This window comes from Dreissena polymorpha, chromosome 7 (genome assembly GCF_020536995.1).
Source record: "Dreissena polymorpha isolate Duluth1 chromosome 7, UMN_Dpol_1.0, whole genome shotgun sequence".
In the NCBI taxonomy this organism is placed as follows: domain Eukaryota; kingdom Metazoa; phylum Mollusca; class Bivalvia; order Myida; family Dreissenidae; genus Dreissena; species Dreissena polymorpha.
This window is the reverse complement of record NC_068361.1, coordinates 38,702,365-38,716,573: the sequence shown is the minus strand read 5'-3', so window position 1 is coordinate 38,716,573 and position 14,209 is coordinate 38,702,365. Positions and strand designations below refer to the sequence as shown.

General features: G+C 35.1%; 2 long non-coding RNA genes across 2 annotated transcripts; both read left to right on the top strand.

The window, feature by feature from the left end:
• The first annotated feature begins 72 nt into the window (after positions 1-72).
• On the top strand, positions 73-3,297 carry LOC127837193 (uncharacterized). Its single transcript, XR_008029168.1, has 4 exons — positions 73-296; positions 676-773; positions 1,554-1,649; positions 2,844-3,297. It is a non-coding gene; the product is annotated as an uncharacterized LOC127837193 (long non-coding RNA).
• A 1,279-nt stretch (positions 3,298-4,576) lies between these two features.
• On the top strand, positions 4,577-6,558 carry LOC127837442 (uncharacterized). The gene is made up of 4 exons (XR_008029288.1): positions 4,577-5,220; positions 5,645-5,758; positions 6,068-6,148; positions 6,391-6,558. It is a non-coding gene; the product is annotated as an uncharacterized LOC127837442 (long non-coding RNA).
• The last annotated feature ends 7,651 nt before the right edge of the window (positions 6,559-14,209 follow it).

The window sequence follows — 14,209 nt, the reverse complement described above, 5'->3', positions numbered from 1 at the left end:
TTTATCTTACAAACGACACGTTTGTAGCCTTTGATCACATGTAAATATGTTACGGTTTACATATTTGTTTGTTTCTCTCTTGGAAATGCCATCAGTGTTCCGTGAAGCCCCGGATATTGATTAGTCCAAAATCTGGGTTTACGCAATCGAAAAGGTAAAACTTGGGTATGTGCCTGGTACTCGGTACCCGGACGGAACTGTTCTCAAAGTGGAGAATCCCCGTTGCTCCGAAAATGGGACCGGCACATATACCTGTCAAAGCGGCCAATGGGTTGTGAATGTTAACTGCAAACCAGGTAATGCCCGATTAAGAGAATCTTCGCGCTGAATACTGCACAGGTTAACAACCAAAATAAAGTAATTACAAAATATGATACGTATGGGAAGAATAATTATATATAAATGACCGTAGCAGGCCGTCGTTCATACTATATTAGTTGAAGGTAAACGTATGTTAGACAGGCACATAACGTCAGGTGACGATGGCTGACATGGGCTTGTTTATTTAAAAGCACGTTAATCATTAGGAAATAATGTATGGCGAGAAGATGAAACGAACTATGTGCAGTACTGATGCTCCCGCACTGTACTCGCACGATCATGAGGTCAAGTTTTTCTGCCGACTTGCTTAAGTACCAATGTGTTTAAATAAGCACACGTTCTGTTTCTATCTAGATCGCTGTGTGTACAACACGTCCCGTTAGGACTTCAAACCGAACATTACTGCGAACGGAAAAGACCAAACCACGGATTACGTAAACTCGGGAACATTCGTAAGCGTTACGTCGGTGTTCGAGTTTTTCCGAACCCCCATTGAGTACCTATGATCCAGTACCTACACAAATTTAGAGTCCCAAACAGATTTTGTTGAGTACCAATGTTTGGATTCAGATATATTCTAATTTATTTAAGTAATTTAAACATTTCTATACGCAATATAATTATTCATTTTATGAAATAAATATCAATAGTCATTTTGACAATAAATGTAATCACTTCATGTTAACTGTGTTAATCACTTAAATAAAATGACAAGTTCAACTGTTATATACCATAATTAGATGCTAAAATGTTATCACTTACATGTCTCCATTTCTATTTCTCTTTTCTTGGACATAATACTTGCTGCTTCAAGAAAAATCGCATGTTGATATAGCAGTTTTAGCCGCGTTTCATGGCCGCAACAAGTCATGCTTGTGTGCGTCCCTAGCAAAATGATTGCGGACATATATATCTTTATATACTTCAATAGAGGAACTTACGTTGTGTGTAACGTTATTGCTTAATATCAGAAACCATGTATTTCTGAATATATACAAGTTAGCTCGACATGCATAGCATACGTATTGATAAGGAAAACGTGTGCATTTGGAGGGCCCATCCATATATATATATATATATATTTGATATCAACTTGTTAAAAATCTTCACAAATGCAATTGGGGCAGATTTCACAAATGATACATTAATGAAGTGTCATATTGACTTGCGTTAAGACCTATATAGTAAGTGAACAGGAATCGCCTAATCACCTTTTCATTTTCCTTTCCTAGGTGCACGTAGAGTGCATTGCACCAAAAGGTTTCCCAGGTTATGTTCCTAATGCACAGATGCCATTTGGGTTCCAGAATTGCCGAATTGCGACAAAGGTAAAGAAATGAAGTCATGTCAGTAAAAATATCAAGTAACATCATCCATGTATTTTCAATAATCATTCCGCCACAATATAAAGAAGTGAAACTCCAGTTGCTGGAGCAGTATTGAATTATTATCATAAACAATCAGTTGGTATTTTATTTAAGGCAAGTGACCAATTGCCCAAACAGTACAAAACAGCACAATACAAAACAACATAAACACAAATAAGAATAAAGCTGGGGTAACCACCTTGAAACGGTCAATGCAAAGCATTGGGGGTTTAAACCGGTTTTAGAGCGCTCAACCTCACACTTGGCCCAGCAATATTCATGTCCACTATAGGTTGTAGATTGTAGAATAGCAAATACCAACAAAAATAAGTAAAAAAAAAATCAACGATATATTTGTGCCATTCACAATAAAGGGTACCAACAGAAATGATAATGCCTATGTAATCCAAACTTTTTTTCAGTTTTGGATTGAAGCCCACCAAACGTATTCCCCTTAATAATTACCTGGCTAATCTAAACCTTTTTTCAGCGGACGATTGAACGTTTGAGTAGTGACTAAAAAAGATCAGTAATAGCTACTATCTGCAAGGACCAAACATTTTTTAAAGCGGAAGATTAAATAATGCCCAAACATAAACAAATAACTATATGACTGAAATCTAAATTTCCAATTTTGTGGAATTTTGAACGATTGAGATTTTTTAATTCCTAGTAAAAAGTTCTACAGTCTTAACCTTTTAAGCGACAAAAAGTTAGATTGAGAACTTGCCACAACATGGACAATCTTTTCAAAGCAAGGGTTAACTCGGACGGTGATGTTGTAAACATGATCTGGCATTCAGTATGTTAAAGATATTATTAAAGACAATGGGCATTCTTTGTCACTTCATTATCAGTCATATTCATCAGTTAAAACTTTCGAGGTGGGTTTGTTTTTTAAACTAAGGAATCCATTATAGTCATTATCTAATCTTATAGGTATGGTTTGTTTAGAAAAATCATAAGAATTTGGAAAAAAATATAAATATCACTAACTTGCAGATAACGCAATAATGAAACCTCCCTCTTACAATAAATGATCTCGTCGATAACGACTACAACAAAAAACAACAACTGAGGAAGCGCCTTGTAATTGTCAATGTATTCCAGGTTATTCCAAAATTGGCTTACAATTATGCATTTCTTCATATTCAGACTGTGGGGAAGACATGTTCGAATGCGAAGGCGGAGAATGTCATAATAAGACAATGCTGTGACACTTTTATCCCGACTGTCTCGATGGTAATGACGAGGCGGCCGAAACAATCCTATTGCATCATATTTAAACTTTATCATATTTCAGAACAATACTAACAGTGTCGGGACATTGTCACCAAATACATTCTTTTTATCACTCAAATATCATTTTTGGGATGCTTGAGGCCGATTTACCTCGGCTAACTTTTTTTAACGTCCTAATGCCGGGCTAAGCCTTTATTTGTCAGTCAGCATTCCGCCGAAACATGACTGGCATGTATGTGCCCCGTGCCGGGATCGAACCCAGGACCGCTGGATTTCAACGCAAGCGCCTTATCCACTGAGCTGCGGAGGCTTAAAACCCGAAACCAGAACAATTATTAATCGGTAAAAACGACACAAAACATAAACAAGAGGACCATATTTGGCGTGAAACGCTTACCTGAGTTTAAGGTACTGCAATTGTCGAATACCTGACAGTTCGTGTCTGATTCTAACTTGGCTAAAGGGTTTTCAAGTTAAACATTCCGAAACCCTTTGATAAGATTAAGTAATAAATGTTGTCTCCATAATGTTAATACGTTTTTTCTAAAAGTTTACCAAGTGATGTAGTTTCTAACATGTGAAGATCGAACCGAGTCTAGATATTGACATGTTTACTTATTTATTCCAATATTATGTATATTATGATAAACATTCTTACAAACTTCCATAAAGATTGAATCATACGTCTTTTCTATAGAGAGATTGGATCAAACATATGGCCTATAGAGTAATAAAAAGCTTAATGTTGATGACGTACACCGCCGTAGGATGCACTAGTAGGGACGCCTGCCATAGGGTGACTTCAATTGCTAACTTTGAGCAGTAAGTGCTTGGGTGAGTTAAACATGAAAACAAAAGGAGTAACCATCGAACGGTCAATGCAAACCATAAGATATCTAACCGGTTTGACACGAGCCAAATCTCAGTCAGCCAATGATTACTCACACAAATACAAATAAAAAAGTATTTTTAGACAGATTAACCTCAAGCATTATTTCTCTAATTCTTGCTCTGAAGTAAACGCCATGAATTAAAAGTTATTGTTTATCTTCTCGCGTGGTCAGGTAGCTCTGAACAGCTTACATATAAAAAATGTTGTTGATTTTCTCCATAAAACAAGTGTATTTTTTGGCGAAAAATAAAACAGGCACGTGTATAACGAACTGATTTGTTTTATCTCGCATAATATACTGCAGAATTTGAGTTCCGATGTGACAGTGGAGCTTGCATTAAAGGGCAGAGGATTTGACTTGTTAACGTCTGTCTAACAAATAGTAAACTCACGATGCTCTGTCAGGAAAGAAATTCGTATATCTATTCACCATTTGTATAAGAGAACTACAGTTATAAACATACAATGAATGAATCTGGGATCATCAACCCGGAACTGAAAAGTGTAAGCAGTGTGTATTACACTCACTCACACTTAGCCCTGAATTAATCACAAAACAACGGCACTTTTAAAACGATTTGCAGTTTAGATTGTTTTATATTAAATAAAATGTGTTGAAATGAGCCATTACTGTCATTGATGATGAACCTTTCAATCGTAACAAAAAAACATTAACCAATAGATGAATGGCGTCTCTTTCGTTAATCCCAAAGAAGGAACAATAATTCATTATTGGCAATAGCAAGTTGTCCTCTTAAAGGACATAGTAAAACAGGTTCACCTCATCACCTGAACCTGAATCTCAACAAGAACCTCAACCTCAACCTAAACCTGAACCGTGTAAGTAATCGAACGAGTTCAACTGCAGTGACTCAGGTACACGTTTGTAAACTTCCTGGCAAAGGTGTGAAGTTTTCCGAAAATTGCCTGATATGTTTGCAAACATTTCACTTGTTCGAAGCTTGGTAAACCTCTAAAAAGTGATTTGATCAGTTGCGGGATAACCTTTTAATTCGGATGTGTATTTAGATGGCCACAAAATCATGTACAAAACAAATCAGTGCTACGATATAAATCGCGACGGTCCTCTTATTTCTGTATCATTAAGACAGTTGTATGCAGTTTTATTATCGATGTTGTTGGCCTTGTTTATGGTTGACTGAATTGTTATTAGAACGTTTTTATTATGCAGTATTGCTATTTTGCATGAACCTTCCACATCCGGCAATACTAAAAATAGACATGTCTTCTTGAGTATTGGCAAAACTGGGCATTCCATTTCTTCAACAGCCTGTGTTGTTTGGTGCCCAGAAGGATACTGCTTGGACCAGTCCGAGGTTTGCGATGGATTTAGAGACTTTGATAACGGGGTTGATGAACTGAACTGCCCTCACCACGGTATGAGCTGATCGTATGTGTATTTCAACGTTTCAATCAACTTTGTGAGTCAAGATTATTGGAAAGTTGAAATATGCATATAAAGTGTCGTATTATACCAGCATATGCAATCGTGCTGAAAAGGTATACACCGGTGATACAAATAAAACTACCTCAAATGGTGTAATGTTTTAAAATAAGGTAAATGGTTTCAAAGTTAGTATATAAGGTATTATATGACACGTATTAAAATAATTAATAAAAGGTTATTATTGGCGATGAAATATTTTTCACGAAAATGACTTACTTTGGAAATTTGATAGAGCCTTTCCAACAAACCATACACTGAGTCAATTTATTTCAGTTTAAACAAGTTGATATCATTTGCAAGCACATGTTTTGATCAGTGAATTGTAGCTATAACACTATTTTGTATAACAAACAGAATGCGCACCAGACGAATTTAAATGCGGAACTGGAGATTGCATTGTTATTAGTTTGGTATGCGACGGACGACCAAACTGCGCTGATACGACTGATGAATCTAACTGTCCACCAGGTAGGTTAAAGTTATCGTAAAATCTAAGGTATATACCTATTATTATAAAAGGTTATGGGTAAGACTTTATATGAGATATGCTCAATATTAGAAAAAATAACAACATCATATATATATATTGGGTACATACGCAGCTGAATATTTCAATTAACACAATATTTCGACAAAATCGCCCAGATGTAACTGTTTCGAACTTACCACATTGCCAAACGATTGTCTTAAAGCAACCATAATAAATAAAACATTTATCAAATACAATGATATGGAAATGAAGCTATTTACCAGAATGTTAACTCAATTTAATTACAGCTTAAGTACAAATGTAAATGACGATGTGTGACCACTAGCTAGACTGTCTCAAAAGTTACGACGAAGCCGCCTATACGTCCGGTAAATGTATCTTTTATAGCTGAATATGCGTTTTAACGTATATTGTTTCTAAGACAGCCAAAACGTTAGAGTATCGTAAGTGCAACGACGGATGATGTAAAGAAATGAACTTGATTTATGTTTTCGTTTTTTTACATGTGTTATTTGCAAGTAAAAGGCATTTATTATACTTTGATGTTACATATTTTTATGGAATGTATTTCGGCGTTTGATATATTCTATGCATTTGTTATACGTTCCAGTAACCCAGACCACAACCACAACAAAACCTACAGGTAAGTGTTGACATTTTTTGGACTAGAGACTGTTAACTTAGTGAACGTTATGAAAGCAGTGTAAAGTTGTCGTAGCCTCCTGCTTAGATGTCTTCTCCATATTTAAGATTCTTCATCAATTAATTAAGATTTTTAAATGCCATTTGACCATTTAGAAAATGTAGTAAACCCAATATATTTTGAATCAGTCTATGCGCCCATACCCAAATATTGTGTTTTTGTGTGTCATGTTTCTACCAATAAAATCGTGAATCCAGTAAGGATTTAAGTTTTACCACATACGCCCACCGTTCGGTTCTGTTCTGATGGCTTTAATGTTATAGTGTTTAAAATATAAACCCATGAAATAATAATATTTGATACGATGCCCTCAATATTAACACATCATTCATCTCTCCTCTCAACTTTCTACTTATATATTAATGTAAAATAGGTAAAGCCACACATATTGGCAACATTCGCAAACAAAATGCAAACTCTAGTGCGTAAATAAAATACAAGATCTCACGTTACATCTGTATAAAGAGTATTCATTAAGATGAAGTTTTTCTGAAGTTGCTATCATTATATAACATCATACTTAAATTCATGTCTATTTTATGCACCATTAAAATACGTTCTCATGCAAAGGTGCAGCCTCAGTTGATAATGCATATAAAGCACATAATGCATATCCAGAAGACACAAGTAATCATGGTCAAATATATCATTTTTGAATGAAGCAAAGCTCAGAAGATTATGCTGACTCAGAACAAATATTGGCTCAAAAGTAAAACAATACATGCAAGTAGAACCATACACGCAAGATAATGCATTTTCAGAAAGTTGAAGTTATGAAAGGCTCTTAGGATACGGAATGGCTCATGCAACAATGCGAAAGACTGCAATTCATATCTTTAAGATTTCCAGAGGATATTGTTAACGAAATGCTAACTAAATACCGCTACTTTCATAAGGCAAATCATGCCCAGACGATAATGCGTGACTTGAAGACATTTTATGTTTTAAACGACTAGTATAGTTTTGAATATTATTTAGTGTTCGAAGAAATTATATGACTCAATTAATGGCTCATAACAGAGTGCAGGTCTCAGAAGATCATCAATGACTCAGAATATGATAAATGACTTGCATGATGTGAAGGATCAGAAATAATATCATGGCTTACAAGCCAATACACCGCTTGAACTGCAATGCATGACTAACAAGATAATACATGGCTCAGAATAGATTTCATGGCTAACACGATAATGAATGACCTAGAGAATAATTCATGGCTAACAAGATAACTCATAAATAAGAAGATACTGGATTGTCCAGAAAATAATGCATGGCTAAGTAAATAATGCATGTCTCAGAAAATAATGAATCGTTCACAAAATTATTCATTTCTATCAACATAATGAATGACCCAGACGTAAATATATGTTTCAGGAAATAATTCGTGACTGATAAAATAGATCGGATGATACCGCTTGGTTACAATATTGTTGACGTATCGGAAGGTAATCTATAGCTCAGAAGATACTGAAAGGCTAAAAAGAAACTATTTGACTCAGAAAAAAATGTAGAAGATAATGCCTTTTCAAAAGGTAATGACGCAGAAAATATGGCATTTCTCAGATGATAATGCAAAATTTAATGCGTAGCATAGAATCAAATTAAGCATACAGTAGATACTACTAGACACAGAAAATACTGTTAACTTACAAGGTAATGCACATTAAAAAGTGCATGTTTATACTTTGTCAACTAGCAGCAGTGATTGTTGTGTAACGACTTATATTTTATTGCATGGTAACGTTTTACATGTTAACGAAATTATTGAGGTATATCTGACCTAATATAATATAAACATGTATCAGACAGTTTGCCCATCCAATATGAAAAGATAGGACTTTACAACAAATTTAAAATACAGACGTGATGATCTAAAGGAAGTCATTATGGCGACGTTCGTGCCGAAGGAGGTATTTTTCGCCGTTTTATACCCTTTATTACCTTCATTCAATGACTAAATGCCGCTCACTTTCTAGTCATAGCAGTAAGTAAGTTATTAGCGTTTATTTCGTAGTTATGTTCGCTCTATATCTCGACTTTACCCTCCGCAAAATTTCTAAGCGGGAGCCTTCGACGTGTAATTTGTGATCTTTGCTGGGTTTCACTTATAAAATTACTCTCCTGCATAAAACACAGAACTATTTGTATTTAAAATTCATATATGTGTATTTTTTTCATGTTTCCTTCTGTGTTTGGTAAAACAATAGATGTGTGCGAATGGTTTTTAAGTAGTAAGAACTTAAAAAGTTTTACGATCTAAATGGGTCCCGCTTTTGAGATGATCACAACGGAATCCCGATTTCAACCGAAAAAAACAACGTAAGCTCCTTTAATGCTTTTCTGATGCAAACTTTAAATTGAAAGAAGTATTTTGACTAGATACATATTAACAAGGACGAAACTAGCAACTTTAATCAACCAAAACCAAACATGACTTCTGAATGCCGCTCCCAATCATTTCGTGTTTTTATTTTTCGGGAAATCGTGTGACCGATCCCACAAGAATCAAAACCGCAAGGGATTAAATTATGAATTAGTTACAGATTGTTCTTGCCTGTAATTTATTAAGCACTAGTATAAATACACGTGTTACTTACACAAATACAATTTATTATAAGCACTAATTATATTTTCATATGCATTGTCCGATGCAAGGCGTTACCTTATAAACATTTTACTTTATTTATCATCTGAAACCTACACAAAGTTCCAATTAATGAAGTTCTTTGAATTGTCATTTGAGAACTGAACATTTAAAAGATAATACTTTTACGCACATGAGCTACAGTCTCAGTCTATAACTTTTACGAACAGCTCTTAGTACGAATTGATTTTTCACATAGCAATATTTTTACAATCGTGTATACTGCAGTAGCATCATTAAGAAGAGCATATATAAAGTATGCTATAAATGTATGTCGCCATGAGCGATAGTTAATTTACCAATAAATACTTTTTGGTCTTAAATACGTTAAAACGAAACGGTCTGTGGTAAGTTAATTCAAATTAAAGCAATACATGGACATCATTTTTAAATCTTTGGCCTTATACGCTTTTACCCATGAACTTTGGCATACACAAATCTTAATTTTAATACAAATATTTTTTTTTCAAACTATGCTACAAAAGAAGTGGCTAATAAGAGTACAATTTAAAATCATGGTTCAATGGCAAATTAATAAAATTACATTAACATTACATTTGTCACCTTGTTGTTGGGAAACAATTATGCAATTAAATATGCGAGATTATTGCGACAAATCTGTATTACAATAAATGCCATAAACATTCCCCTGTATGAGATGACTGAGTAGTTGTTTACCTGATTTGAGATCAACATTGCAATTAGTTCCGACGATGGTAAAGAAGAAGAGTCACGTTCACAAAAGAAATTCATATCTGCAAGAACTTTGTTTTCACCTCCCAAGAAAGAAAATACCACGATTAAACGACAAAAAAAAAATAACACGTACAACATGCGGTAAAGAGTTAGAAGAGTTATCCCTAGAATGACATGAAAAAAGGACTTGTTGAAATTAGTAATATATCCATATACATACAAGGAATCATCTTGCTATCAGCCGGTGTAAGTTATATATCAATAAAACATTAAACAACATATAAGAGGTCGATTAATAAAGCAGCAGTTAACATAAAGTAAGATAGAAACATAAACATATTTTCAGGGCATATGTGTTTAGTGCTGTTGATTGTGTGTGCCTATATAAATGTGTGGCGTGTCTGTATGCTTTACCGGATAATGCAGGCATGCGCTGAACGACCCTCGAAAAGACTACTAGTCATGTGATATTGGAGGCCTTGTTCGGACGTATACATTAAGCAACACGTGTCGCACATTAAGTTACATGGATTCTTGTTGTGTACAACAGCCATGTGCTTTGTCACCTGTTTGGGGTTTTGCAAACAGTTTCCCACACTGGAATCATGCAGAGACCGCGAATATGATTTCTTCTTTAAAGAAAAGAATGTTAAATGTTACTTGTTAGCAGTTGTCAGATTTTCAACAACTCGAGCTTATTTAGCTTGTGCGCTAGCTGTATACAATTGTGACAACGTATGAATTGAAAACACTAACTGTTTTGAAATATGAATATAGAGCTCAAACGGTTATTGCCATTTAACAACGAAACAACATTATGGATATTTATGATATAACATATTCACAAGAAGTACAGGTAAAAGTAGTAATAGAGTTGGAAGCAACTTGTCTAATGTATAACAAGGGACCAAGACACTTTACACACATGCATTAAACCCCATCTTCACAGGGCAATATATGTAAGTGTGTTATTTCTTTTCTGTCTTTACAGCTCCGGATGACGAGATTATTTACGGTCGTCCAATTATTCAACTCTATTCAATGGGCTTAGGTAAAGCGACATAGAAGTTTTATTTTTGTAGCACCCCATAAACACCCTGTATTCTTAATGTCATAACGTTGTTTTTTAAATATCTCATATATCAAATAATAAGTAAGTTTTACATTTTCAAATATATCATAAAGAGATTAATAGGTGGTGTGTGTTGAATGCAATTAAGTTTAATATACCAATCACCATTTTGATAATAAAGCAGCAAACTTCTTAATAGTATCCCTTGTTCTCATTAGAGGCATGCTGAGAATGGAGGTCAGACCATCAGGCGACGAGGCTTAAGATTACGACACGATCGTAAGATAGAGTTTGAGTATAATGGATACTATTTCGTGTCGACCAAACTCGCGTTCACCGCCAGCGATCAGGGAATTATCCGGGCGCAATTTACTGTCATGGTCAAAGAAGAAACAGACAATAACTATAAGCCATTTTGTGAACAAAACGAAACGCTGTCCAACCAATTTGGGGGTAGGTACGTTAGCGATTGTAACGTTGTACACTTTTTTACACGCGGAAGCCTTATATACGTACACCTTGATCACGTTGAAGGGATGCAGAAAATGACGGAAACATTATGATATTCTTTCTTAGCTTTTAGTCTCGCCGGTGGGGGGTCAACAGTGGCATAAATTGAAGTGACAACATGCGTTTATACCGTGAGTTGTTTTTTGTACAGCTACGTTCAATGTTATATGCACTGTATACGAACACAAGGCCTGTGGGACCTGCAATAAGGTGTTGATGTATGCAATACAAATATTATCCTGTTTGATTGGTCTCTGGGGGTCAAACATTGTGTGTGAGGAAGGAGCAGGCAAAACACTAGCCAGTGTACATGCACAACACAGTTACTGTTTGGTTTCTTAAGCGGTAACATGTTTCACCATGTTGCCATGGCCACTGACCGGCAAAATTAAAGTGGAAACTTTAATACTTGGATTTACTTATATTCAAAATTGTCGGTATGTTTATACATATGTTGAAGTTAATATTTGACGTGAACAATCTCATATGTGTATCAAAGACGTGATTGTTTGTAAATATGTAATATATACTATCATAGTATGCTTAGTCGAAGAAGAATTAATGGAAAATTGTATATATGTCAAGTTTCATTTATATAAATATATTATATTATTGAATTAATTATTATAATATTCTTATATATTTGAAATGAAATGATAAGTAAGTAGTAATTTCCTTTTACAAATGTCAAATTTTGTTTGCTCATTATTTCAGTTGAAAGGATGACAAATTATAAATTGAAGAAAAACAAAATAAAGCATTTTATTTTTAGCTCGGCGTTTTCGGAGAAAACACGAGGCATTGTCCTAGCCAGCTCGTCGTCCGCCGTCCGCCGTCCGACGTCCGCCGTCCGCCTTCCGCCGTAGGCGTCGTGCTAAAACCTTAACATTGGCTCTAAAATCAAAGTGCTTCCACCTACAACTTTGAAATTTCATATGTAAGTGCACCTTGATGAGTTCTACATGTACACGCCACACCCATTTTTGGGTCACTAGGTCAAAGGTCAAGGTCACTGTGACCTCTGATATAGAACGTTAACATAGGCTCTAAAATCAAAGTGCTTCAACCTACAACTTCGAAACTTGATATGTATATGCACCTTGATGAGTTCTACACGCCACACCCATTTTTGGGTCACTAGGTCAAACGTCAAGGTCACTGTGACCTCTACTATAAAACTTAAACATTGGCTCTAAAATCAAAGTGATTCCACCTACAACTTTGAAACTTCATATGTAGTTGCACCTTGATGAGTTCTACACGCCACACCCATTTTGGGGGCACTAGGTCAAAGGTCAAGGTCATTGTGACCTCAAAATTTTTTTTAAAAAATTCTGTCAAGCACCCGTAGCCGAGCGTGGCACCCGTTATGCGGTGCTCTTGTTATTTTTCATTTTGTTAATTCAAATAGTGATTGACCAATATTGATGCTAGAAATTTAATAGATTATGCTCTTAAATGCAGTTGCTCAAAACATACACATACTATTTGTACTTATCATTTTTTTTTAATCAAGTCAGTTGTAAATTTGCTCGAATGAAGATGTACACGTATACAACTTTTCCTTTAAACACTCGCTCACCAGTCAGTTTGTTTTAAATATTAAGGAAAACGTCCAGATCTCGTCATTAAGTGCATGTTAAAATGTTTTATACTGTTTATTTTACAGTTAATTTAGACAATAAGGGCTTAAAATGAATAATGTATATCTGTATATGTAAATGTTAACAATGAAACTAAGCAAGTGGGGAAAATATTGTAATGATTGTATGTACTGTTTACGGCAGTGAATTTTGTTGCATAATCTTCAATGTATAATGTTATACAACATAATACTATTTCGTCATCACCAAATATGTTTTAGCTAAACAAGCGAAGAAGGCTGTCTTTAGCATATTTAATTTGAGTAAACATTTTGGGTACTTTAAACCCAAAGAAGCATTTAAACTTTTTGGTTCAATGGTTGTTCCTATTTTATGTTACTCAGCGGAGATATTGGGGTTCGAGTCCTCGGATATTACTGAGAGAGTGCATGTTGACTTTTGTAAATATACACGTGGGTTAAATAAAAATGTTTCAAATGTGTTCGCTTTATGTGAATGTGGTCGACTGCCAATGTTGGTAAACTATATGATGAAATGTATACAATATTGGATTCGACAGACCCGAATGGACCAAAATCGCTACCCAAAACAGCTGTATGAAATGCTTAGAAGACAGGACGATGCTGGTAGATCAAACTGGGCGACAAATGTCAAACGTATGCTATTTAACTACGGATTTGGATTTGCGTGGCTAGCCAATGGAGTTGGAAATAGTAGTGATTTTCTTTCACAATTCAAGAACAGACTGAAAGACTGTGCTCTACAGGAACTTCAATCAAAGATCAATAACTCACCTAAAGGAATATTGAGAGATATTTATTGTTAGATCTCCCATTCCTTCTTAAACGGACGATGTCAAATTTCCGGTGCTCTGGGCATGCGCTGATGATTGAGAAAGGGCGACACTTAAATATAGATAGGAGATTGAGATTATGTGCATTTTGTGTAACTCATGATGTCTTCACTATTGAAGATGAATTTCATTTTCTTGTTCTCTGCCCTTTGTATGAACCTCTCAGGTTAGAACACTTTGATAGAAACTGCTGTGAAATAGTCCGAATAATTGCATTGTTTTATAGAATGATGTCTGAAAATATATGGTCCGTAGCTAAATTTTTGCATAAAGCAACTTTGCTTAGAAAAACGTTTATCAGCGGAAGTAGAGATTCAATTACCGCGTGAATTACTTTACCGAAACGG